Source organism: Narcine bancroftii, chromosome 8 (genome assembly GCF_036971445.1).
Source record: "Narcine bancroftii isolate sNarBan1 chromosome 8, sNarBan1.hap1, whole genome shotgun sequence".
NCBI lineage: Eukaryota > Metazoa > Chordata > Chondrichthyes > Torpediniformes > Narcinidae > Narcine > Narcine bancroftii.
This window is the reverse complement of record NC_091476.1, coordinates 30,437,302-30,464,331: the sequence shown is the minus strand read 5'-3', so window position 1 is coordinate 30,464,331 and position 27,030 is coordinate 30,437,302. Positions and strand designations below refer to the sequence as shown.

The 27,030-nt window shown below is 41.1% G+C and overlaps 1 long non-coding RNA gene across 23 annotated transcripts in view; it reads left to right on the top strand.

The window, feature by feature from the left end:
- The window catches only part of LOC138740571 (uncharacterized), a 589,788-nt gene that overhangs the window by 115,607 nt on the left and 447,151 nt on the right, over window positions 1-27,030 (top strand). The window contains exons 7-8 of one of the 23 annotated variants that reach the window (XR_011343028.1): window positions 5,606-5,716; window positions 12,677-12,961. The exons of 21 other annotated variants lie outside the window; for them this stretch is intronic. This is a non-coding gene — a long non-coding RNA (uncharacterized lncRNA). Of the gene's footprint in view, window positions 1-5,605; window positions 5,717-11,085; window positions 11,519-12,676; window positions 12,962-27,030 lie in introns of those variants that run through there. One more of the 23 variants, XR_011343030.1, reaches the window with a different exon arrangement.

The following is a 27,030-nucleotide window of genomic DNA, read 5'->3' as shown; positions in this document are numbered from 1 at the left end:
GGCTCTGCGGTCTTCTTCAAAGGAGGTTGCTGCCCGCCGAACGGTTTGAGGCGATATCAGCCCACTGGCGGTGGTCAATGTGGCAGGCACCAAGAGATTTCTTTAGGCAGTCCTTGTACCTCTTCTTTGGTGCACCTCTGTCACGGTGGCCAGTGGAGAGCTCGCCATATAACACCATCTTGGGAAGGTGATGGTCCTCCATTCTGGAGACGTGACCTACCCAGTGCAGTCGGATCTTCAGCAGCATGGATTCGATGCTGTCGGCCTCTGCCATCTCGAGTACTTCGATGTTAGGGATGAAGTCGCTCCAATGAATGTTGAGGATGGAGCGGAGACAACGCTGGTGGAAGCGTTCTAGGAGCCGTAGGTGATGCCGGTAGAGGACCCATGATTCGGAGCCGAACAGGAATGTGGGTATGACAACGGCTTTGTATATGCTTATCTTTGAGGTTTTTCAGTTGGTTGTTTTTCCAGACTCTTTTGTGTAGTCTTCCAAAGGTGCTATTTGCCTTGGCGAGTCTGTTGTCTATCTCGTTGTCGATCCTTGCATCTGATGAAATGGTGCAACCGAGATAGGTAAACTGGTTGACCGTTTTGAGTTTTGTGTGCCCGATGGAGATGTGGGGGAGCTGGCTGATGGAGGACCTCAGTTTTCTTCAGGCTGACTTCCAGGCCAAACATTTTGGCAATTTCCGCAAAACAGGACGTCAAGCGCTGAAGAGCTGGCTCTGAATGGGCAACTAAAGCTGCATTGTCTGCAAAGAGTAGTTCACAGACAAGTTGCTCTTGTGTCTTGGTGTGAGCTTACAGGTATACAAATAACTACACCTTGAGTGTAAATAAATCACTGCTAAATATTCTCAACTCCCAGTTGAGAATGCAAGAGTTAAAAACACAACACCCATCCACCCACAGGCCCAGAACACTAATGAACAGTAAATTAATTTCAACTAACAAGCATATCAAATCAACCTGGTTTCCAGTATCAACTACAGCACAGGATCCAGGATAGGCCCATTGAAAATCAGCCTCTGGCACCCACCTGTGGCTGACAATCTGGACTTCAGTGTGTTCTCAAAACAGCAGCAAATAAAGTGGCCAAACATGCGCCACACATGACCTTTTAATGCCAGGCCCATTCACATGACCTGTTTGAACCAATCGTGCATCAACCTCACCTGTGGGCAGATCTCACAATTTATTGACACCCAGAAAACCAATCACACGTCAGCTGCAAGAACCAATCACAGGTGGGCAGACCTAACCCTTGGTTGGCAGATAAGGTCTGATCTCAGGCTTGTTGGAGAGGTCACATAACCTTCAACAGAGTGCAGAAAATATTCACTAGAATTCCAGAGACGGTGGGTTTGGCATGAGTGGAGGGTGAGTAAAATGGAATTGTATTGTCTGACAATACCTAATACTCTAAATATGCCTGGGATTGTCTGATCTTGGAAGTTAAGCAGGCTCAGGACTGGCCAGTAATTGGAGGTGACACCAGTTGCTCTAGGTTTTTGTGAGGGGCTCTGGACAAAGTGGCAGCTCTCTGTCTGCCTTACAATAGACACAAGTTAAAAAAAACATCATTTGTTATATTCTAAATGTAGTATTAAGTGACAATAATGGAACCTTTACTTTTACCTTTAGAATGTTGAAGAGTGAGAGGAGATCTCATTGAAATTTATGAATCTGTGTTTTTCTAAAGGGATTATGATGCATTTCCTTTTATTTGTGAATAACAATGTAGACTAACCACTAAGATGCAAGACCATAATGTTTTTCTGTTGTTGCTCCCACATATTGGGAATGTGGAGCCTGAAAGAAAAACAATGTTGTTCATTTGAATAAAAAATCAAGATGTACCAGCAAATCACAATCACATTACAAGGATGTTACCCATGGTAGGAGATTCTAGGACAAGAGGGCAGAACTTCTGGATAAAAGGGGGTCAATTTAAAATGGAGTCAGAAGGTTGTGAAGCTGTGGAACATATTGCCACTGGTGGCTGTGGAAGTGAGGTTGAAAGTGGAGATTGACAGCTATTTGATTAGTCAGGGCATCAAGGGTTATGGGGAAAAGCCAGGGAATGGGGCTGAGTGGGAAGATGGATGAGCTCATGATTTGAATGGCAAAGCAGTCTCAGTGGGCCATTGGTGCTGCTTCAGGTCATTGATCTTGTGAAACTATGACAATTTCTATGCTAATTACAAGAAAAAATTGTGTCGCCTTTGTCAGAAGCCTACTGAACTCCACAGGTCAGGCAGCATTTATTTTTATTTATTCAAGGATTGTTGGCTTTAGAGGGCGAGCCAGCATTTAATTGCTCATTTCCAATTGCCCTAAGGAAATAGTGGTAAATTGCCTTCTTGAACTTTTGAGGCAGGCCCAAAATGTTTTTGGGGAGAGAGTTCAAGCATTTTAACCAATTGAATCAGAATTTATTGATATGAACAAGTCAAGAAATTCTGTGTTTGTGGCAACATCATAGAGCAGACATTCAAATTATAACCATCTTATAACAATAAACCTATTTTAAAAAATGCTCAAAAGTAAGGCAGTGACTTTGGTTCACTGATTATTCAGGAATCTGATGGCAGCAGATAAGAAGCTGTCCTTGTCCCATTGAGTGCTCATCTTTAGGCTCCTGCACCCTTTTCCCACTGGCAGTAGAGTGAAGAGGGCATAGCCTTGGTAATTGGGGGTCTTGGAGGATAGAGGCTACTTTTTTTAAAAGACATCGCCTCATGCAGATGTCCTCGATGGGGTGATGGAGTGAAGATGAAGGATGTGAAGTTAAAGAAAATGATGGAGTGAAGGTGAAGGAATGATGAGATATTTCGAAGGATGCTGTGTGGCTTGGAGGGCAAATTCAAGATGGTGGATTTCCCTTTGCCTTTCTAGCAGGTGGAGGCTGGGGGTTTGGAAGGTGCTGTCCAAGGAACCTTTGTGAGTTGCTGAAGCCAACAATTGATAAATCTGGAGCAGGCTTTTGACCCAAAATGTCATAATTCCATTTCCCTCCATGGATGCTGCTTGACCCAAAAAGTTTCTCCAGCATTTTGTTTTATTTTTACTCACTGAATTCCAGCATCTTCAGTCACATGTCTTTATTTCATAGAATTTGTCTCACTTGATGCAAACATTTTCAGAAGGTTTCTAAGCAATGGAAAATAGCAATTTCTGGATGATAAGATATTACTATTAAATCCACTGGGATTGTTCCATTTTTTTCTTTGATCTCAAGGTAAGCCATTTTAAAATCAACCAGAGTAGGTGGTGTTTTGAGTTCTTTGAAGAATGACATGTTTCTTGTCAGGATTTATAAAAGATGCATGCTGTGATCATGGATCTTGTGGCAAACACTTCAAATGACTGCAGGTCATTTACTGCAAAGGCATAGATCTGAATTTCATGAGTTTCTCTGCATTTGCTTTTATGCTTTCTTGACATTTCATCCTCCCATTGTTGTTGATCTTTCACCTCACATGGTATTTCTTTAAGCTATGTTATGTGATATGATATGTTTATTGTCATGTGTGCAGATGCATTGAGGTTGTTGCTGCAGCCAAACTGGTATGTAAGATGTACCAACAATAGTAAATTTAATACCATATTGTGCTTTGAGACAAAAGGACATAGTAAATTGAAAAGGATGGATAAATAATTATAGATGTGGTGAATGCAAGTGAAGTGTTTCAATAGTGCAGGCAGATCTTTTGGAGGTCTCAGAGTAGTTTATGGTTCAGGCAGGTTATATGTGCCTTCTTTGCACAAAAATTAATATTGCGTCCGATAGATGCAACCATGAGTTAATTGTAATTTGTATCAAAATATTACAGTGGATGTGCAATGTCAGGAAAACATACAGCATCCATAATGTATTCAATACTTCTAAATTACTGTAATGCACATTGAAAGCATGATATTTGTTTCATTACATTTTCAACTTTGCTCATTATTTCTATCCCATATTCATGCTCAAGTTTTGAGTATGAAGTTCTGTGACCTTTCCCAGATGACTGATGCAGTCGATTGCTGGGCACAAGAATATCAAAAGTTGATCTGCAGTATTCACTGATCCTACAGTAGTTGCATTCCATCCACCTCCTATTACACTACATCCAATGTTCAAAATTATTAAAATATAATGGAACAGAATCATATGTAAGCACTAAATTGATGTACTGTGGAAACTAGAAATCTAAAAGAGAAGTGAAAAATGAGCAGACTTGATGATAGGTCCACAACCATCATCAATACCATTATAAATACAGTCATTCCCCAGAGGCTGGTGGAGAAGTTGTCCTTGCTGGGACTCAACACCCTTCTCTGTAATTGGATCCTGGACTTTGTAATGGAAAGACCACAGTCTCTCTAAGTCGGTAGTAGAATGTCGAGCACTGTCACGCTGAGCACGGGCGCACCTCAGAGCTGTGTTCTCCGCCAGCTCCTGTTCACGCAACTGATCCACGACTGCATGGCCAGATTCAGCTCCAACGGAGGCATCAAGTTTGCAGGTGACATGACAGCAGTTGGCCTCATCAACAACGAGTTGCACTACAGAGGAGAGGTGGAAAATCTTGTGGAACAGTGTGAGAGCACCAACCTGAGTCTCAATGTGGACAAGATGGCGATGATCATGGACTTCAGGAGGATGAGGAATGAGCACCCTCCACTACACGTCAACAGCTCTGAAGTAGAGAGAGTGGAGAGCGCAAAGTTCCTTGGAGTTCACTTAACGTGATCTATCGTGGACACTCAACGTTCCTTCACTTGTCAGGAAGGCACAACAACGCCTGCACTTCCTGAGACGACTGAAGCAGGCAAGGCTACTGGCTACCATTATGTCAACCTTCTATAGGAGCTCTATCGAGAGTATTCTGGCCGGCCTCATCACAGTGTGGTATGGTAGCTGCAGAGAAATGGATCAGAGGTCGATCCACAGGGCCATAAGAGTGCGAGAGCAGATCTCTGGGGTCTCACGATTTACCAGGTTTGTTGTCCAAAGACGGCACGCAAAATCATTGAAGAGCTCTTCCACCCTGCACACAGCATCATGAGCTGCTTCCATCAGGGAACAGATGCAGTATCAGAGTCAACATCACCAGGCTGAGAAGCAGCTTATTCCCATGGGCAGTGAGAATGCTGAACGACGAAAGGAGCTGCTCACACTAACCATCCGAGGCTCTCATTTGTACAGAAGAAAATCTATTTATTTATTTATTTATATAGATGACATATTTCTCCTGCATATATATTGTTTGTCTGTATGTGTGTTACATCGGAGCCGAACAGGAGTGTGGGTATGACAACGGCTCTGTATACGCTTATCTTTGTGAGGTTGTGTGTGTGCATGTTTTGCACTGAGGACATTGTTTCATCAGGTTGTACTTGTACAATTAGATGACAATAAACATGAATTGAACTGAAACGTGACCTCTGATTCTCTGACAACAGATGCTGTTTAACCTGCTTCATATTAGCAGCGTATTGTAGTAAAGTTCGAAATTGAGTATAAGGTACAGTACAGTCAATGGTCAAGAAATTCAATTATTTATTGCTTCATGCAGTGATATGACAATGAAAATCAGTTTATTTGTTTCAGATTGAAAAGTGTTTTGCATCATTCCTGAAATTGAACAAGAAATGTCAACCTTGTGCCCTAATGAGATCATAGCAGGAAGTTTGGGACAACCCAGGAGTGACCATGGTAAAGGTAAAAGTGGGCACTTCAGCAAGGACTGTGATTATTGTCAGGTTGAACATCAATTTTTTTTTTTAATCACCACACCATCTTGACCCTTGCTCTACCCAAACCATACATTTTTGAGTGCTGGGCTCTGAAGCAGAACGCTTTGCCTCATTACACAACCTGCCCCCTGCCTTGAGCCACATATCTGTTGATCCTCCTCAAGTGAGTCTCAGAATTAAAAAACAAATGGCACATTGGTTGCAATATCAAAATGGTTGCTAATTCCCCATTCATTGCAGAGCACAAGACTTTCTTAGTTTCTTTATGCTAATCTATAGTTACATTATATAATTTTGCAAATTAACATTTGTGGTTGTTCCAGATTGCATTGTCTGATAATGCAAAAGAGAATCTAGACAAGGATTGTTGTCTTGAATTTGATGAAACAAATGTATAACCAAGTGTCTGAAGATCCATTCATTGGGAACAATAAATCATTCCTGTAAAATTGATTGCACTTCCTATTCATCTTGCCTAGTTGCTTGTAATAATCCTGAGTTAATGTGGATCATGTTCGAATTGAAGTACCATAGTCATCTTGAGTTATTGTAATGTCAAAGCCACTGAATATAAATAACAATGCAATTAACCTGTATAAAGCAGAATTTTTTGAACAACATCCACACACACTGCATTTAGATCATGTTTTCAATCAAGGGAATTCACAGAAGCTTCAGAGAAAGATGGAAGCTTTCAATAATGGTGACTTCTGAAGTTTGTCTTTGAACTCCACACTAAAGCATGTGGTCAGTCATGAGGTACAAAAGGGTTAAAGTGGAAGTGTTGGAGATGCCATTGTGTATCTCAGATTTGCTCCACTCTTGGAAATGTAACATGGAAAAATGGGACAGACTGTACATATAGAACTGATAGAAAATGACACTGGAGAATTGTAATGGGAAACAAGGAGATGGAAGAGGAACTCAATGAGTATTTTGCAACAGTTTTCACTAAAGAAGACATTAGCAATACACTGGACTTTCAAAGATGTCAGGGAAGAGAGGTGAATGCAGTTGGAATCACCAGAGTGATGGAGCTTGGGAAGTTGAATGGTTAAAGGATTGATGTCTCCTGGACCAAATAGAATGTGATCATGAGTTCTGAAATAAGTAGCACTAGAAATTGTGGAAGCCTTAGAAATAATCCTCCTCAGAGTCAATAGATTCTGGCATGGTTCCAGAGAACTGGAAAATTGCAAAGGTCACTCTGCTATTTAAAATGGGAGGGAAGCAGGCAGCAAAAAAATAAATTATAGACCTGTTAGTCTAACAGCAGTGATTGGGAAGTTGTTGGACTCAATTGTCAAGGATGAGGTTAGAGAACCTGTAGGTGTATGACAGTAGAGACCAAAGTCAACATGGCTTCCTGAAGGGAAAATCCAGCCTGTCTGCAATGTTTTGAGGAAACCACAAGCAGGGTGGGCAAAGGATATGCAGTGGATGGGATATATTTTGATTTACAAAGGCAGGGGAGTAGAGATGAGTGGGAGAATGGATCAGCTCATGATAGAAAGGCAGAGAAGATTTGATGAGCCAAATGGCCAACTTCTGCTCCTAGATAATGGTTGATACATTACTTCTGTGGATCCTTCCATTTTGTGGAAATCCAGTGTTCACTGTTGCTCTTCTCATTTTTTATTTTTTTCTCAGGCAATGATGGAGCTTATTTTTCCAGTTGATATGGACTTTTGAAAGTTTGTAATTTCACTGATTTAAAACCATTTGTTTTAATACATTTAATGAGTTTCAGATTTAAATACCCTATTGCAAAATAGTTTTATTGATACAAAGCAAAATGAGGATAATATGACAATTGTAACTCGACTGGCCTATTGTCATCTACAATATTGTTTCGTTTGTACTTAATCGACCTGTTCTGAGTCAACAAGAACTGTGCGATGCTTCCAAACTCAGGAGATTTCAAACACAACCCTCTGCTTGATTTACCAACTCCCCATTTCCTTTTCACCCCCACAAACTAACACCTTCAGTTTGCTTTCATCATCACCTCAGAAAAATTTAAGTTGTCTTATATTTTGGAGGGTATCCATATTATACTCTTGCACAGACTGCCTAACTCGCCAGATGTGGCTCATTAATGGGGGTGTGTGTCCTTGATAACTCTTATCTCTGCATGGAGTATGTGCTGAGGGGTGGACAAAAGCTCAGTACAACCAAAGCAAAAGCTTCATGAGAAAGGAACAGTCTCATGTCCTTCCACTGTGGGATATTGACAGACTGAAACTGGTGGGGAAACAACTCAATCAACAGAAGGGGGAGTAAACCAAGGAGGACACATTCATGGCAAAAATAAATACTATCTATGGAGAAGTTGTGTACTCCATAAGTACTGCCAAAGAGGACAATTAATAGCTGGCACTACAAGGCACAGATTCAAAATTTATATGGAAAGATGACACTAAGAATATAAAAACTTGCACTTTAGTGCGTGTGTGCGTGTGTGCGTGTGTGCGTGTGTGCGTGTGTGCGTGTGTGCGTGTGTGCACACACACATACACACACACACGCATACACACACACACGCATACACACACACACGCATACACACACACACGCATACACACACACACGCATACACACACACACGCATACACACACACACGCATACACACACACACGCATACACACACACACGCATACACACACACACGCATACACACACACACGCATACACACACACACGCATACACACACACACGCATACACACACACACGCATACACACACACACGCATACACACACACACGCATACACACACACACGCATACACACACACACGCATACACACACACACGCATACACACACACACGCATACACACACACACGCATACACACACGCATACACACACGCATACACACACACACGCATACACACACACACGCATACACACACACGCATACACACACACGCATACACACACACGCATACACACACACTCGCATACACACACACGCATACACACACACACGCATACACACACACACGCATACACACACACACGCATACACACACACACACATACACGTATATCTACATATATACTCACACATACACACACACACATATATACACACACGTATATCTTTGGCTTGGCTTCGCGGACAAAGATTTATGGAGGGGTATTGTCCACGTCAGCTGCAGGCTCGTTTGTGGCTGACAAGACCGATGCGGGACAGGCAGACACGGTTGCAGCAGTTGCAAGGGACAATTGGTGGGTTGGGGTTGGGGGTTGGGTTTTTCCTCCTTTGTCTTTTGACAGTGAGGTGAACTCTGAGGTCTTCTTCAAAGGAGGTTGCTGCCCGCCAAACTGTGAGGTGCCAAGATGCACGGTTTGAGGCGATATCAGCCCACTGGTGGTGGTCAATGTGGCAGGCACCAAGAGCTTTCTTTAGGCAGTCCTTGTACCTCTTCTTTGGTGCACCTCTGTCTCGGTGGCCAGTGGAGAGCTCGCCATATAACACTATCTTGGGAAGGTGATGGTCCTCCATTCTGGAGACGTGACCTACCCAGAGCAGTTGGATCTTCAGCAGCATGGATTCGATGCTGTCGCCTCTGCCATCTCGAGTACTTCGATGTTGGAGATGAAGTCGCTCCAATGAATGTTGAGGATGGAGCGGAGACAACGCTGGTGGTGATGTCGGTAAAGGACCCATGATTCGGAGCCGAACAGGAGTGTGGGTATGACAACAGCTCTGTATACGCTAATCTTTGTGAGGTTTTTCAGTTGGTTGTTTTTCCAGACTCTTTTGTGTAGTCTTCCAAAGGCGCTATTTGTCTTGGCGAGTCTGTTGTCTATCTCGTTGTCGATCCTTGCATCCGATGAAATGGTGCAGCTGAGATAGGTAAACTGGTTGACCATTTTGAGTTTTGTGTGCCCGATGGAGATGTGGGGGGGGGGGTGCTGGTAGTCATGGTGGGGAGCTGGCTGATGGAGGACCTCAGTTTTCTTCAGGCTGACTTCCAGGCCAAACATTAAGGCAGTTTCTGCAAAACAGGATGTCAAGTGCTGAAGAGCTGGCTCTGAATGGGCAACTAAAGCGGCATCGTCTGCAAAGAGTAGTTCACGGACAAGTTGCTCTTGTGTCTTGGTGTGAGCTTACAGGCGCCTCAGATTGAAGAGACTGCCATCCGTGCGGTACCAGATGTAAACAGCGTCTTCATTGTTGAGGTCTTTCATGGCTTGTTTCAGCATGATGCTGAAGAAGATTGAAAAGAGGGTTGGTGCGAGAACGCAGCCTTGCTTCACGCCATTGTTAATGGAGAAGGGTTCAGAGAGCTTATTGCTGTATCTGACCCGACCTTGTTGGTTTTCGTGCAGTTGGATAACCATGTTGAGGAACTTTGGGGGGCATCCGAGGCGCTCTAGTATTTGCCAAAGCCCTTTCATACTCACGGTGTCGAAGGCTTTGGTGAGGTCAACAAAGGTGATGCAGAGTCCTTTGTTTTGTTCTCTGCACTTCTCTTAGAGCTGTCTGAGGGCAAAGACCATGTCAGTAGTTCCTCTGTTTGCGCGAAAGCCGCACTGTGATTCTGGGAGAACATTTTCAGCGACACTAGGTATTATTCTATTTAGGAGAATCCTAGCGAAGATTTTGCTTGCAATGGAGAGCAGCGTGACACACACACACACACACACACACACACACACACACACACACACACACACACACACACACACACACACACACACACACACACACACACACACACACACACACACACACACACACACACACACACACACACACACACACAGAGTTATAGATAAAGTTTATTTTCTTATTTATGCCTGTTGGTGTTTTGTGCTAATCATTTGTCAGTCACACTATCTTTTTGCTAATTATCACCAATCTACAAACAATGGAATTGGCTCTCGAGTCATAATCATTTTGAGTATTGTGCATTACTCCTAAGAATTAAACACCTTTTTTAAAAAGGGTTAAAAATATACTGTTTCTTGAAAATACTCATTAAGTAAGGGAACATTACTCCTAAGAATTAAACACCTTTTTAAAAAAAGATTAAAAATATACTGTTTCTTGAAAATACTCATTAAGTAAGGGAGAGATAAAATCAAAAATGAAAGATCATCTCTCTCAGCATCCTGCTGCCTGATGTGACTGTGACAAAGTTAACTGGAGGGTGATGCTGATAGATGCAAATGGTCTTTATTCCTCATGCCAAACGGCCATTCTCTAGGAGATCTTCAGTTGAATCTTTCCAGGCTGAACATACATCACGTTTTTTGTGCTCTTAAGAATAAAGTTAACAGCAGGTGGTTCTCAATGCGCTTTCTCGCTTCCACCTACAGAAAGAAGTCATTCAGCTGGAACCTATGAAGAAAAGATTCACAAGAATTTTGCCTTGACTGGAGGGGACTAGGTTATAAAGAGAGACTTAATGGATTGTGATTTGATTGTTATGGGTGTGGGAGGCTGAGGGTTGACTTTCCAGATGCTTTTACAATTGTGTGGAACATAGATAAAGGTGAATGGTCACTGTCATTTTTCCAAGGGTAGGGGAGTCTAAAACCAGATGGAATAGATTTAAGGTAAGAGAAGAAAGATTTAACAAGAACCAGAGAAGAGACTTTTTCTCACATATTTTGAGAACAAGCTGCCAGAGAAGTGGTGAAGATAGCTATATTTGCATTATTAACAGACATTTGGTAGGTGCATGGATAAGAAAATGCAGCCAAATGGGATGAGCTCAGGAAGGTGATTTGTTGGGCATGAACAAGTTGGACCTATGGGCTTGTTTCCATTAAAAAGACATATCTCTGATTTTTGCTGGGGCTCTGATTACATAACCTGTCCCACTTTTGAACAATTAAAACATCCTTTCAGTGCAATCCTTTATTCCACAGCTTTGCTTCCACTTATGTGTGAAGTTTGGACCCTACCCTGGTTTCAGCCCAACTTGCTGAGTGACTCTGAATGGTGTCTAAATCTATGGCAGCCAAATGCTGATCTTTCTTCACTCTCTTAGGTCTACTCCCCAGACACAGGAATCATAGTCTAAGTGGATCCTACTGCTATCCAGGAGACCAAGAAGCTCCTGGTCAGCTGAGTTCAGTCTTTCCTGAACCATATACAGAAAAAATAGAACATTCTGTTCTGGATTGCCTGTTCCTGAATGTACTTCATATACCCAATAGGTTTGCTCTGTGCAGTCTTTGCAGACTCTTTGCCTTTCTGAATTACTGCTCTCCAATTCCTCTCATGTTGTTATTTCACATCTTTAATGATGCCACATCTCTCCTCAGTATCAACATTTCCCTACCCTTGAGCCCCCTGGGCTTGTGCTTTCAGATCTCCCTCATCACCTTCCTCTTTGGCCACTTTCATGCCTGCCACATTGTTGGAGCAAATCTTTTGGGGCATTTTCTGTTTATTTCTCAGACTGTTCTTAGCTCTGACTAATTTTGTCCTGATATTGTTCTATTTCCGTCGTTACTCTCACTGTTACTTGAATCTATCTGGCTCTGCTTACACTCTTATGTTTTTCCGATAAACTTTGTGTGAGTTTACAGGCCTGAAGAAGGTCTGACATCTTGGCATTGGTCGTTCACACACGAAAGATCAAAATTCCAAATCTCTGTTTCTTTACACGGAAATGCAGAAAGTTAAGAGGTGGGACTTGTAACGCCACTGTGGCAACATCCTATTCACTTGCCCATTGTACACTGAATGCCCCCTGCAGTTCACTTTAGACTGCAGGCTTTCTGGGAAATTGACAAAGAATCTTGGAGGTAAAATATCGGAATGGGAGTGACACCCTCATTCCCACGTTTTACACAGCATGTGTTCTGTGAAAATGGGAATTATTTCCTGGATCACAGCGACTGTGTGAAAAATATAATTGTTTAACCGTTCTTCATTTGTGTTCCTTTCCTTCTCTAGTTCTACTTGCACACTGGCGAACTGCTGAACTTGACACCTCTATTTCCTCTGCAAGAATTTCCAAATAAATTCCAATCGCAAACAAAAGAAAAGTAATGGAGTGAAATGCTGTAAGAGTACACCCATGAAGTAAATGAGGACTATTGCATCTGTCATTGCAAAGATTTTCTTTAATGCATTCTTCCAAAAAGAGTATGGTGGGTCTCCTGAGCGAGTTTACACATTCCCTTCTGATACCCAGAATGTTACCTTTCGCATCACTGCCCAGACTCTATGTCCATGCCACTCCCCTCATCACCCCCAAAATGCTCTGAATAGTGAGTGACCATGTACCATAATCAATGATCCGGTCACATCAAACTACCTGGTGCTGTTTGGATCCGCAGCTATATTTACAAAGCTCCCCTCTTAATTTAAAACCTGATTTCTATTTATAATTTACATTTTGAATGTTTATTTTAGAAGACTAGTTCTTGTTTGCATCAATATCTTGTGATCCATAACTCTAAAATAATTCCTAATATTCCCTACTAAGCATTTTTTTAGTACAATAGTTTCTTTTATATTTCTAATTCAAATGATGTCTGTGACCAGAGAGAATCTTGGACCATTTAATTTTTTTTAAATTTATTGATTGTATCTGTTAATTTTATGGGATACAACTGGAAAAGGAAATGATTTTGCCCATTCCAGATTGCTTTTGGGAAGTTGGGGGTGAGCTGTTGACTTGAGTGACTCAATTTCTTCTGATTCAGGTGCACCCACACATCTTAAATGTTTGCTTTGAGTAAAGCAAGTAATGACAAAACACGTCCATATTAAGTGTGCAACTTTGAGGAAAATTTGCAGGGGGTAGTGCCCTCATGTGCCTTGTTCCTTGGTGGTAGAAGGAATGGTTTTGGGAAATATTGTCAGAGTGGTCTGAGCAAATCGTGGGTGGGTATTTTATTGATGGAATATGCTGCAACCAAAGCTGGAATGAATGGACGTGTAGGTTGGATGAAATATCATTCAACTGGTTTTCCAATCAATTGGATTTAAATTGGAGAATATCAAGCTTCTTGAATATAACTAGAACTGCACTAATTCAGGTCAATGGAGATTGTTCCACTGCACACATAACTTCCTTTTCTTCCAGAATTGGGGTGAAACTCACTTACCTGTTCATATCAATGGTGGAGATATCAGATAGCTTAAGGATTTTTTCTAAATGTATTTTAAAAATATGATTTTATTCATACAGCACAGTAACAGCCCTTTCAGCCCATGATCCCGTGCCACTCAATTACACCCAAATGACCTACAACCTCCGGTATGTTTCGAATGATGGGAGGAAACCGGAGCCCCTGGAGAAAGCCCATGCAAACATGGGGTGAACATACAAATTCCTTATGGGTCGTGTGGAATTCTAACCCTGGTCCTGATCGCTAGTGCTGTAACAGCGTTGCGCTAACCGAGCTGCTCCAAATTCCTTGTAGTAAGTATCTCCATCTCCAGGCCCCTGTCCTGGTTCAGTCATGTCGATTGATGACCAAGAAAGTGCATCAGCACCTCTATAACAGAATCCTAAGGAAATATGGCCTGTCACCTTTGTTCCTCAACAACTTCTACAAACACACAATGTAAGTATCCTGTCAGAGAGCTTCACTGCATTTTATGCAAACTGCTCCATCCAAGACCACACAAAACTACTGCAAGTTATGTATGCAGCTTTAACCATCACACGACCCCCTCCCTTTCTCCATCTATAACTTCAGCTGTAAACGCTCAATGCTGAAGAAACTCAACAGGTCAAACAGTGTATTTGATAGAGCTAAGAGAAAGATACATAACTGACATTTTGGGCTTGAGCCCTTCACCAGTTTTTTTTATATAAAGAACACTCTTTGACCTGCTGAGTTTCTCCATCATTGTGCTTTCACTTCAGCCACAGTATCTGCAGATGTTCATGCTTTATTTGTAACTTTTGCTGCCTTGGAACAACAACCAACATTAAAAGTCTCATTCCACCCTATCCCTATTCTCTTCAAATTGGGAAGAAGGTTCACGTGCGAGATCGCACACCAACACATTCACAAACCATTTCTTTTCTAATCTCTCTCTCTCTCTCTCTCTCTCTCATTCTCTCCCCTTCTCTGTCCCCCTCCCTTTACTTGAGACTAGATACCTAGCATCAGCTCTATTCTTCCAGCCACAGTGTTTATCTTGCCGATGATCAATTGTCTGGTCACCAATTACCCTTGGAGCATTGATATTGGGGACACAGTAAAATTGTTCACATTGACAATGATAACAGATAACTGATGAAATTTCCATCATTGTTCTGCATCCAGAATATTTTTAAAAACCATCAGTAACCAGCAGTGCTTTCTACAATCACTTAATTTTCTATTCTTTCGAGCTTGAAGCTTAATATTAAGATCAATTTTGAAGTGTCAAAGCTCCAGTGTGTTAAAGATACTAATTCAGTAAATTGCAGAAGAATTATTATTAGATTGATGGCTCTTCTAACTACGCTGAACTGCTTCTGCTACATTGACACATAACACCTCATGATTGATAACAGCCAACTACACACAAGTTCCCTGTAGCCTGAAGGAATGTAAATGCAGCCGAATTGACAGAACTTGCAATTATACAGATTACCCTATCAGACATCACATTACCTATCACTAGATGGGAAAGAAATTCCTCAAAGAACTGACTTTGTTCAGAGTACCAGTGCTGACAAAGGTTTGGATGTTTGTCATTTGTTTTAGATGTTGCTGCATGAGAAATTGATTGCAACGTGTATTTAATAATGCAAGATCAACGCTTTACATGGGAGTCAGACAAATGCCATAAAAGTGCTGGAGTATCAAGGCAAAACTGTTGGACTCTGGGTATTTTGCAACAAGCTGCTCCAAAAAAAACAGCAGATCTTCATTTCTCTTGATATCTTAGAAACAGGCCTCTTAAATACACCAAAAAAAAAACCATGAATGAGTAATTTAGTCAGATCTCCATAATACCAAGCTCTCAGTAAGAATAGTCCCTTAATTCAAAGGTTTGTACTGATATTCTGCTATATTTGAGCTCAGATACTTTCAAGGCAGATTGAGATATCAAATTATGTTTTTCAAAAAGAGTGTGCATTTAAAAAAAAAATGTAAAATGGCTTTCATGGTCCGAATTGTCATTAAAACCCAAATGAATTACTAAATCTGTAATTTTCACAGCTTTGATCATAACATTTTAAAAAAAAAACTTTAAAAACTTAAAAGTTATGTCCTCATCTGTGTACAGTTGCCCATTGTCATATAACTGCCTTGCCTGAAGGCTGTTGGCCTTTGCTCCCTGTGCAGAATATTAAATTGTTATCTATTGCATAATAATACTGGGATATGGTATATGTGTATCATTATAAGTGCATTACTGATATTTCTAGTGTGTTATTTGTGTATGTCTTTTTTTTTCTTTGGCTTGGCTTCGCGGACGAAGATTTATGGAGGGGGTAAAAAGTCCACGTCAGCTGCAGGCTCGTTTGTGGCTGACAAGTCCGATGCGGGACAGGCAGACACGATTGCAGCGGTTGCAGGGGAAAATTGGTTGGTTGGGGTTGGGTGTTGGGTTTTTCCTCCTTTGCCTTTTGTCAGTGAGGTGGGCTCTGCGGTCTTCTTCAAAGGAGGTTGCTGCCCGCCAAACTGTGAGGCGCCAAGATGCACGGTTTGAGGCGTTATCAGCCCACTGGCGGTGGTCAATGTGGCAGGCACCAAGAGATTTCTTTAGGCAGTCCTTGTACCTTTTCTTTGGTGCACCCCTGTCACGGTGTGCATTTAAAAAAAAAGATGTAAAATGGCTTTCATGGTCTGAATTGTCATTAAAACCCAAATGAATTACTAAATCTGTAATTTTCACAGCTTTGATCATAACATTTAAAAAAAAACTTTAAAAACTTAAAAGTTATGTCCTCATCTGTGTACAGTTGCCCATTGTCATATAACTGCCTTGCCTGAAGGCTGTTGGCCTTTGCTCCCTGTGCAGAATATTAAATTGTTATCTATTGCATAATAATACTGGGATATGGTATATGTGTATCATTATAAGTGCATTACTGATATTTCTAGTGTGTTATTTGTGTATGTGGTGACAGAGTTAAACACCTAGAGTTAAAGGTGTCGCAGTGACATTAAACAGATTCTATTTTATAGTTTGAGTATATTTTGTAACACCGTCTGACCATTCTTTGTGACTCAATTTCGTTGTCCTGCTTAAAGTAAAATGACACAAATTAGCACCAGAAATATTTGGAACAAGCAAATCAAAAGTAGATAGAGAAGGACTAATGAGAACATTCAAAAACTTGTCGAGGGAAAAATTGTGTCATGCTGAAAAATGTGACTAGGATCATGCTGGGAGATTGATTGCATCCCCAAGTCATTCACACAGGGCACAAGCCAAGTGTGGACTCTGATCCCTCATTATTTCAGCATCCAGACCGTTCCATGTTTGATATTGTCAGCAAGCAATTAGGAAAGCAAATGGCATATTGGTTTTTATTGGAGGTGTGTTGGAGGGCAAGGGTAAGGAAATCTTGCTGAATGGAAATCCTTAATTATCCTTGGTGGTGGGAGCTGCCTTCTTGAACTATTGCTTTGTTTGTATATACTCCTCCAGTACTTGGGGAGATACAGCACTTTTAAGCATTCAGGGGGGAAAAAAAAAACAAATGGACTATTTTTTGCTCTATATCCATTTGTTCATTCGAATTAATGGCTTTTGTAAACAAAAAATTGTTAATAGTGGATTTGAAATTAGCAAAAAAATTGTATATTTCCTGTTTGCAGATCCAATTCTTGACATGCAGAAATGTTTTGTAACATTTATACCAAAAGTGAGTAAATTACAATGTTCAAAAAAAAAATATTTGGGCAGATGTATGGCTTGAAAATGATGTGGACCAAATGCTAACAAATTGAATGAGCCCAGATGCCAACTTGGTCAGCACTGACCATTTGTTCTGTGCTGTTTGACTTTGACCCTATAACTTTGGCCCAAAATAATCCACCCTTTAAAATTTTTAATTTACCATCCTCTTAATTTTCCCTTAATCTCTTGCAAACTTCCATAGAATCAACCGCAAAATTACAGGGAATATCGCCATAATTTGTGGGGGGAAAAATCTTCTTGTCGTTTAAGTTTTAGGTATTAAGTGCAGAAGTTTGACATCAGTGGTTTGGGTAATCATCGAGGCATGTGCACTGCATTCCACTTCTGAAATCTGACCCATTGACTTCCAACACTTTTGCTGAAGAATAACATTGAAGCAAGTTTTAATGGCACAAATATTATTTCTCACTTAAAGTTGATATCTCTGACTTCACATGAGCCTCCAGTGGTGAGATCCTCAATGAAATCTGTACCAAAAGCACACCTGTGGTCTGCTCAATGAAATTGCATAGAGAAGTCTTTCTCAGAATATGAGAACTCCACTCTTGTCTGCAGAGTATCTCTGAAATCACAATGTGGCTTACATGGGATTGTCAATATCCACAAAGAAACTCTTTGGTCTGATGTGTTAAGTAGAGAAACCATAAAGTCAATACACTGCTTAAGCTGTCCAGATGAACATGAAGTTCTTCTGGAGTTAAACAAGAAAATCTCCAGATGCTGCAGTTGAGTGAAGAAGTGCTGGATAAACTCAGGAGGTTACACATCATCCATAGGAAGTAAAATACAGTAATCGTTTCAGGTTTGAGCTGATTCCTTTTGAAGGACTTGGGGCCGAAATATTGGGTACTTTTTGCTTCCTATCGATACTGCATGACCTGCTAATTTTCTCCAGCATTTTTGTATGTTGCATGAAGTCCTTTGTTGTAGACCAACCAAACAATAAATTTGCATCCTCCAAGTTGTGGTGCATTTCTACACATTAATCTCAAACCTTTAAGGCAGGGAAAGTACAGCTAATTCCATCAAACTCAATTATAAAGTTTGCAGTTATGGGAGATCTCTCTGGGCTTGCTTCCAACTGCAGTCTACAGAAGGAGAGGATCACAATTTCGCTTCTCCTGATGTCACATTCTTCTGACTGTGAAGAAATGGAAATAGCTGAGCATCACAACTAAATTTGGCAGGCTTGGAGTCAAATGAATGTTGCACAAGATTGGCATCAACAACTGTCAGCATGTACACATCACTTGCAAATAAGCATCATACAGGACTTCACATTGACCAATTTTCCACATGGCGTTACCCAGGCTTAACATGCAAGCTTGCAAATTGTGAAAACTGTTGGAAATTAATCAGCTCCAAAACAGGTGTTGCAAAGCCAATTTTGCCTAATCTCCAGGATTGATCTGGAATCTCCAGGAAGGTCACTCTACTCTCCTGGCAATAGGGCACGTAAGCTGGGAGAAGGAGAGTGGTGCCTGTGCAATCTGATCAAATATTGTTTCCCAGCAATGTCCCGACTTCATTCTCAAGGTTTGGCAAATATAAATGTTACTCTCTGCAAATGTCTCCATTTAATCATGCAACTTGAAAGAAACATGGAGAATTCTAAGACACCAAATTCAATTAGTCTTTCACATTTTTTTCCATGAAAAGAGTTTTTATTTCTGGGTGAGGCAGCATGTTAAAGATCTTGAGGGAGAAAACAAAAGAGGTGGAAAGAAATATTAAGTGTATGATATCTACTGAAATAATTCAGCACAGATTTCATGTGATTTATTTTTAAAAAAAGTTATCTTAGCAAACTTGTAACTGAGGGAGTTTGTTTAGCAACTAAATAAATTGATTCTTTTGAACTTTTCAGTTAAGTTGAATAGGTTCATTATTTCATCTTGTGTACTTTAGATGATCATGGAAGTGTTTAAATGGTAAACACCATTACTATATGTGGCTGCCAACCATAAATTCATAATTCAGACAGGTTACCAATTTCAATTTACACCTGTCAATCATCACCTCTTGGGTGGTGAAGCTGCCGCTCATTGCTTTTGAATAAATACAAAATAATGATAGCTGCCAGATAGTTGCAAAACTGCAATTTAATGCTGTGTTTATGATGACTTTAACCTGCCAGATTGTCAGCAGGGTATCACAATTGAATTATATCCTTAAACTCACTGTTGGCTATTTATTATGTTATATATATATATATATATATATATATATTATTGCACTGCACAGTTTATTCTATTTTTTTAAGGCTATTTAAAATATTCTCAGCGTGAGATTTGCATGGATGAGCCTGACATGTGAAAGGATAGTTAAAGCCATTCATTAAATCTGCAACCCTTACTGTTTCAGTACTTCTCCTTCAATCTTCTTTCTTTGGCTTGGCTTCGCGGACGAAGATTTATGGAGGGGGTAAAAAGTCCACGTCAGCTGCAGGCTCGTTTGTGGCTGACCAGTCCGATGCGGGACAGGCAGACACGATTGCAGCGGTTGCAAGGGAAAATTGGTTGGTTGGGGTTGGGTGTTGGGTTTTTCCTCCTTTGCCTTTTGTCAGTGAGGTGGGCTCTGCGGTCTTCTTCAAAGGAGGCTGCTGCCCGCCAAACTGTGAGGCGCCAAGATGCACGGTTTGAGGCGTTATCAGCCCACTGGCGGTGGTCAATGTGGCAGGCACCAAGAGATTTCTTTAGGCAGTCCTTGTACCTTTTCTTTGGTGCACCTCTGTCACGGTGGCCAGTGGAGAGCTCGCCATATAATACGATCTTGGGAAGGCGATGGTCCTCCATTCTGGAGACGTGACCCATCCAGCGCAGCTGGATCTTCAGCAGCGTGGACTCGATGCTGTCGACCTCTGCCATCTCGAGTACCTCGACGTTAGGGGTGTGAGCGCTCCAATGGATGTTGAGGATGGAGCGGAGACAACGCTGGTGGAAGCGTTCTAGGAGCCGTAGGTGGTGCCGGTAGAGGACCCATGATTCGGAGCCGAACAGGAGTGTGGGTATGACAACGGCTCTGTATACGCTTATCTTTGTGAGGTTTTTCAGTTGGTTGTTTTTCCAGACTCTTTTGTGTAGTCTTCCAAAGGCGCTATTTGCCTTGGCGAGTCTGTTGTCTATCTCATTGTCGATCCTTGCATCTGATGAAATGGTGCAGCCGAGATAGGTAAACTGGTTGACCGTTTTGAGTTTTGTGTGCCCGATGGAGATGTGGGGGGGCTGGTAGTCATGGTGGGGAGCTGGCTGATGGAGGACCTCAGTTTTCTTCAGGCTGACTTCCAGGCCAAACATTTTGGCAGTTTCCGCAAAGCAGGACGTCAAGCGCTGAAGAGCTGGCTCTGAATGGGCAACTAAAGCGGCATCATCTGCAAAGAGTAGTTCACGGACAAGTTTCTCTTGTGTCTTGGTGTGAGCTTGCAGGCGCCTCAGATTGAAGAGACTGCCATCCGTGCGGTACCGGATGTAAACAGCGTCTTCATTGTTGGGGTCTTTCATGGCTTGGTTCAGCATCATGCTGAAGAAGATTGAAAAGAGGGTTGGTGCGAGAACACAGCCTTGCTTCACGCCATTGTTAATGGAGAAGGGTTCAGAGAGCTCATTGCTGTATCTGACCCGACCTTGTTGGTTTTCGTGCAGTTGGATAATCATGTTGAGGAACTTTGGGGGACATCCGATGCGCTCTAGTATTTGCCAAAGCCCTTTCCTGCTCACGGTGTTTCAGTACTTCTCCTTCAATACACCATCCCAAAAGACCTTTTCAAGATTTCTGTTGAGCAAGGTATTGGAGGCAGCCAGAAATGATTAATCCATCTTCCCTTGAAAATTAGCTCTCATTTTTTGATCAGTATCTGCCCCTACATCCATTTCACCAGGAGGAATTTCTTCATATCTCTCTCTCTCTCTCTCTCTCTCTCTCTCTCTCTCCATCATTAAAGTGAAGGAATGCAAGCTCATTAAGAGAGCTGAATGACTCGTGTATGAGGGATTGTTTATCTATACTTCACCCCATCTCTGCAGGAATAAGTAGTGGGGTGGGTTAGAGATGGGTTAAATTCTCCTTAAAAAAAGCCTTCTCATGCATAATTAGCCACTTGTTCACAACTGATCACTCTAATGACCCATGACTGCAATGCCAGATTCAGTTCAAACGATACAACAGGTGTCTTACAAAGAGGAGGTTGGGAGGCATGTAAAGTGGTGCAAGACCAACCTGAGTCTCAACATGAACAAGACAAAGGGGATGATTGTCAAATTCAGGAAAATGAAGGTCGACCATTCTCCATTAATGGCTCTGTCACGGAGAGAGTGGGAAGCACAAAGTTGCTTGGTATGTATATAGAGATTCAAGATTCTTTTTTGTCACGTAATAAGACATTAAAAATATAACATGATAAACTTTAAACTTTTGCTTGCCTTAAGGCAGACAAAGTATTGTCATTAGAATTGTCTGGTGCATCTACAGTACAAGAGAAAAAGAAGCTTAAGATAATCCCTTTAGAGTCACTGAGAGTGTGTGGATTGGACTCCAGCACTTCCACAGCTTCTGCAGATTCAGAGTCATGTTTAATTCATCGGCAACCCGAGTTCAAGATCTGAACTTCTGAAATGATCAGGAAGCCTATGGGAGCCCTCTTGCCTTCAGTGCCCTCACAAATCCTGGCTTCAATGCGGGGTTTCCATGAGCCAATGTCAAGCAGTTCATAGTCCAGGTGGGTCCCTTCACCATAGGTTGACCGCAGCCTGTGTGAGTGCCTCAGCCACTGAGCGTCTTGCTGCTCTGCTGCCGTGGTCACCTTCCCTTTAAAGCGTGACCTATCCTGGACCCACAACACCTCCTCATTAATTATAAAGGTGCAGCAGTGCCTTCACTTCATTTGAAGGTTGAGAAGGGCAAAGCTACTGGTGCCCCTCTTGACAGCATTTTATAGGAGCAGAATTGAGAGTACCCTCTCTGGCTGCATCGGTGTGTGGTATGGTGGCTGTAAAACATCAGAAGGGAATTCAATACAGAGTATCACTGGGGACTCATTTTCCTCCACTGATGGCATTTACTGCAAGTACTGCTTAAATAGGGCTCAGAGAATTATAGAGGACCCTATCCATACAAAACACAGCATCTTTGACCAAAAACCATCATTCAGGATGTACAGGAGCATCAAAATCAGGACTGCCATGCTGAGAAATAGCTTATTCTCGCAGACGACTGTGAGATTTTTTTAAATTTACAATATTGTAGAAGCCAATTCTGGCCATTTAAACCAGTGCCAATCAATTAAATCCAAGTTAACCTACAATCCTGGTATGTTTTGAAGGGTGGGAGGAAGCCAGAGCACCCAAGGAGCTCCTTTCAGACACAGTTGGATTTGAACCCTGCTTGCTGGCACTGTAACAGTGTTGCGTTAAGCGCTACACTAACCGTGCCGCTCATGTCGAACAATGTCTCCTAACCGAGTAAGTCATCCCCATATATTTATATTTATCTTTAATTGTGTCTTTATTTATATGTGATTATTATGTGGTGTTTATTTTGTATGCACTGTCATTAGGAAAAGCTGTTTTGTCTGGTTAGATATGTACACTCAGATAATAAACTTGAATGAGCTGTCAGAGGAAACTGTAAATTCAAGTACAATAATGACATTCAACCAATATTTGGACAGTTCTATGAATAAGAGGGTCTTGGATCAGGCAAATGATATTTTCATCGAATACTATCTTGGTTGGCATGGACCAGTTGGGCCGAAGGGTTTGTTCTATGACTTTATGAAGCTTTATGTCCTCTATGAATCAATTTAATCCTGACTCCACCTACGTGTTGTGCTGAACTTGGACCAGACTCACTTTCAAATAAAAATTCCTGCTGATCTTAAACGATTTCCACGAAACAAATGGATTTGACGACTTTATTCATGGTTCCTGCTGGAGCATAAAGTTTATTTTGATTAAGTGGTCAATTTGTCTGTATCATGAGCGTTTAACAGGGCTTGATTGATGTTGATGTCATTGTTTCTGATATATTGGGCAACAGACTGACTTACTGGAGTAATGATAATACCCACCAACTCAGCTCCAGTAGTTGCATGTTGGAAACCTAAAACAACATAAATCTTGAATAAACACTTAGGGACCCATATTGTAACTTTGTGTAAAGGCCTGACTGATGAGTTATGTCACAAGCTTTGGTCCGAATAATAATATCAATCTTCTGGTACAAAGTAATCCACATATCACCAGAGAAGCTGCAGTCACTTGCAGTTGCCAATGACCTCTATAAAAAGGGAGGACTTGCATTGTGTGTTTTTTTCCCTCACTGGAAGCTTACAGTTTGATTCCTTGTGTTGAGGTTCTGTGCAGAAACCAGACCTTGTGCATCATTAACAGATGACATTTGAGAGAGAAGAGGTGGAGGAAGCCCTGTCATCAAACAGCTGAATTAACTTGGGCTGCTGGCTGAATCAAGCTCTCTGGTTCACTGACCAACTGAATAATTGAATATTCTGGGAACCAGAAACACTCAGAATGTAACAAACATTAAGACTTTTAAATTAATTTTACATTTCAAAAGATTTAAAAAAGTGTCAAAAACACCACTGAAACACAATGAAATTAAAATAACACAATTGAAAAATAATCAAACAATTAAAAAGGTGAAGTGAAGGTGGAAGAGTGGAGTGGAATATTTTGGATAGAATGATGGTGATAAAAGACAACAGAAAAGACATGTTTAATCACAGTACATGAGAAGTGTCAGGAAGATGGAGAATTATCAATTGAATGTAGAAGGTGGTTGGGTGAAAAGAAAATCAATGTGATTTTGCTTTTTGCTAATAATGTGCATGGGATCTGAATTAATTGAATGAGTAACAAGATGGAAGTTTAATTATTTCTGATGATGTTATAACTACTGAATAGCGATTAAGAGCTTCGTGGATGCAATTAAGCTATTGAAATAAATCATATGGTTCTACATCCTGCAAGGATTATTTTCAACAATAGATATACATTGAAGCATTTTAAAAGACAACAATTTTGCTGTGATCTTCTTGGGAAGACTGCCCTGGGAGAGTTTAGCACAAGATAAACTGTCATGACTTAATTACCAAAGAATAATTTTGTAGTTCAAAATCATGATAGAATTCTACACACAAATGCATATTTTTAAGACTGAATAGTTCTATCAGTGAATTTAACAATTAAATCAGAATGTTGTTTAACTACTGCCAGTGTTTTTTTTTCACTGTAATGATATTAACAAAATGCTGTTTCCCAAATTATTTCAAAACATAATTTCTCTAAGCAGAATTACGCACATGGAAACACAACTCTTTGAAACTTGTAGGATTATTGTTTGCTGTTTATTTCATTTTTGGTCATTTAGACACCTTTCCATTTGTAGTCAATTCTTCATACCACATGCATCATTTATGGTGCCACTTATTAATAATGAAACAATATGAAACCTGATTTGAGAGCTCATCCCTTGCTGTAAGATACTTATAGCAAAATTCCAAAAATAAATTTTAAAATGTCCCTTTGTGTCTACAGCATATTATAATTCTAGCAGAAAATTGCAGGTGAAACTAACCTGACTGAGAATACGAATTGTTCATATTTTCAGTTTAATTTTTGATGCAACTGCAGAAACTCAATAAATTAACAACATAAATAATAATCAGTCAACTAAAAGATTTTAATCTTTGTGATTTTTACTGTGTCAAAGAATGTTCAAAGTTAGGATTTATTGTCAGAGTACATACATAACATCACAAACTGAGATTCTTTTTCCTGCGGGCCAGGCCGAATTTCTACTTATCAGAGGTGCAAACAAAAAAAATGGCCACGAGATAGATAAACAAAAGATAGATATGTAAATCAGAAGGAAATGTAAACAATCAGTGCAGTACTGAAAATACATATTCAATAATAAATTATGCGGCAAGTAAAAGTCCTTAAATGAGTTTCTGATTGAGTTTTTAGTTTAAGTGTCTAATGGTGGAGAGGTAACAACAGTTGCTGAACCTGGTGGTATGAGACTTGTGCCACTTACACCTCTTTCTTAATTGCAGGATCTGGAATAGAGCATGTCCTGAGTTGTGTGGGTCCTTAATGAATGATGCTGCTCTCTAACGGAAGCGTTCCATGTAGATTTTGTTGATGGTGGGGATAGTTTAGCCTGTGATGTACTGGGCTATGCCCACTACACTTTGCAAGACTTTCTGCTCAGCGCACTTTCAACTATACAACTGTAGATGTTTGTCAAGGTTTTCGATATCGTACCGTACCTCTGCAAACTCCTGAGAAAATAGAGTCACTGACATGCTTTTTTCCTGATTGCACTAGTGTGTTCCATCCAGTAAAGGTCCTCCAAACTAGTAACTCCCAGGAATTTGAATTTCCTCACTGATGCACCATCAATAACTCCAAAAGACTGGAAGTTATAAAAAGCTGATAGACTTTTATTCACAATAGAATGGAGTCACATCCACAATGGTTGACTGTCCTGAAAAACTGGGTAGGGAGCTGTGGAACTGTCATCTTTAGTCAGGACTCTGTGGGAGGGGCCACAGATACAATCAGCCAATGGGCTTGTCCACCTCCAATCCTCCAATAATCACTGGATCATACACTTCTGATTTTCCCTTTCTATAATCAACTTCTTGGTGTTTATGACATTGAGGGTGAGGTTATTTTTAGTACACCATTCAACCAAGTTGTCAATCATCCTCCTGTATGCTTACTCATCACTCCCTTGTATGTAACCCACTACCATGATATTTTCAGTGAATTTGTAAATTATGTTATCGTATTATATGGCGAGCTCTCCACTGGCCACCGTGACAGAGGTGCACCAAAGAAAAGGTACAAGGACTGCCTAAAGAAATCTCTTGGTGCCTGCCACATTGACCACCGCCAGTGGGCTGATAACGCCTCAAACCGTGCATCTTGGCGCCTCACAGTTTGGCGGGCAGCAGCCTCCTTTGAAGAAGACCGCAGAGCCCACCTCACTGACAAAAGGCAAAGGAGGAAAAACCCAACACCCAACCCCAACCAACCAATTTTCCCTTGCAACCGCTGCAATCGTGTCTGCCTGTCCCGCATCGGACTGGTCAGCCACAAACGAGCCTGCAGCTGACGTGGACTTTTTTACCCCCTCCATAAATCTTCGTCCGCGAAGCCAAGCCAAAGAAGAAGTAAATTATGTTATTGTTGTACCGAGCCATACAGCCATTGGCGTGAAATGAGTAGAGCAGGGGGCTAAGAACTCAGCCCTGTGGTGCTCTGGCACTGATGGAAATTGCAGACAAGATGTTCTTACCAATCCACACTGATTTTGGTCTGGAGGCGAGATAATCAAGGATCCAATTACATATTGAACCCAAGGTCTTGGAGTATGCAGCTTAGTTTTTAGAGGATGATGGC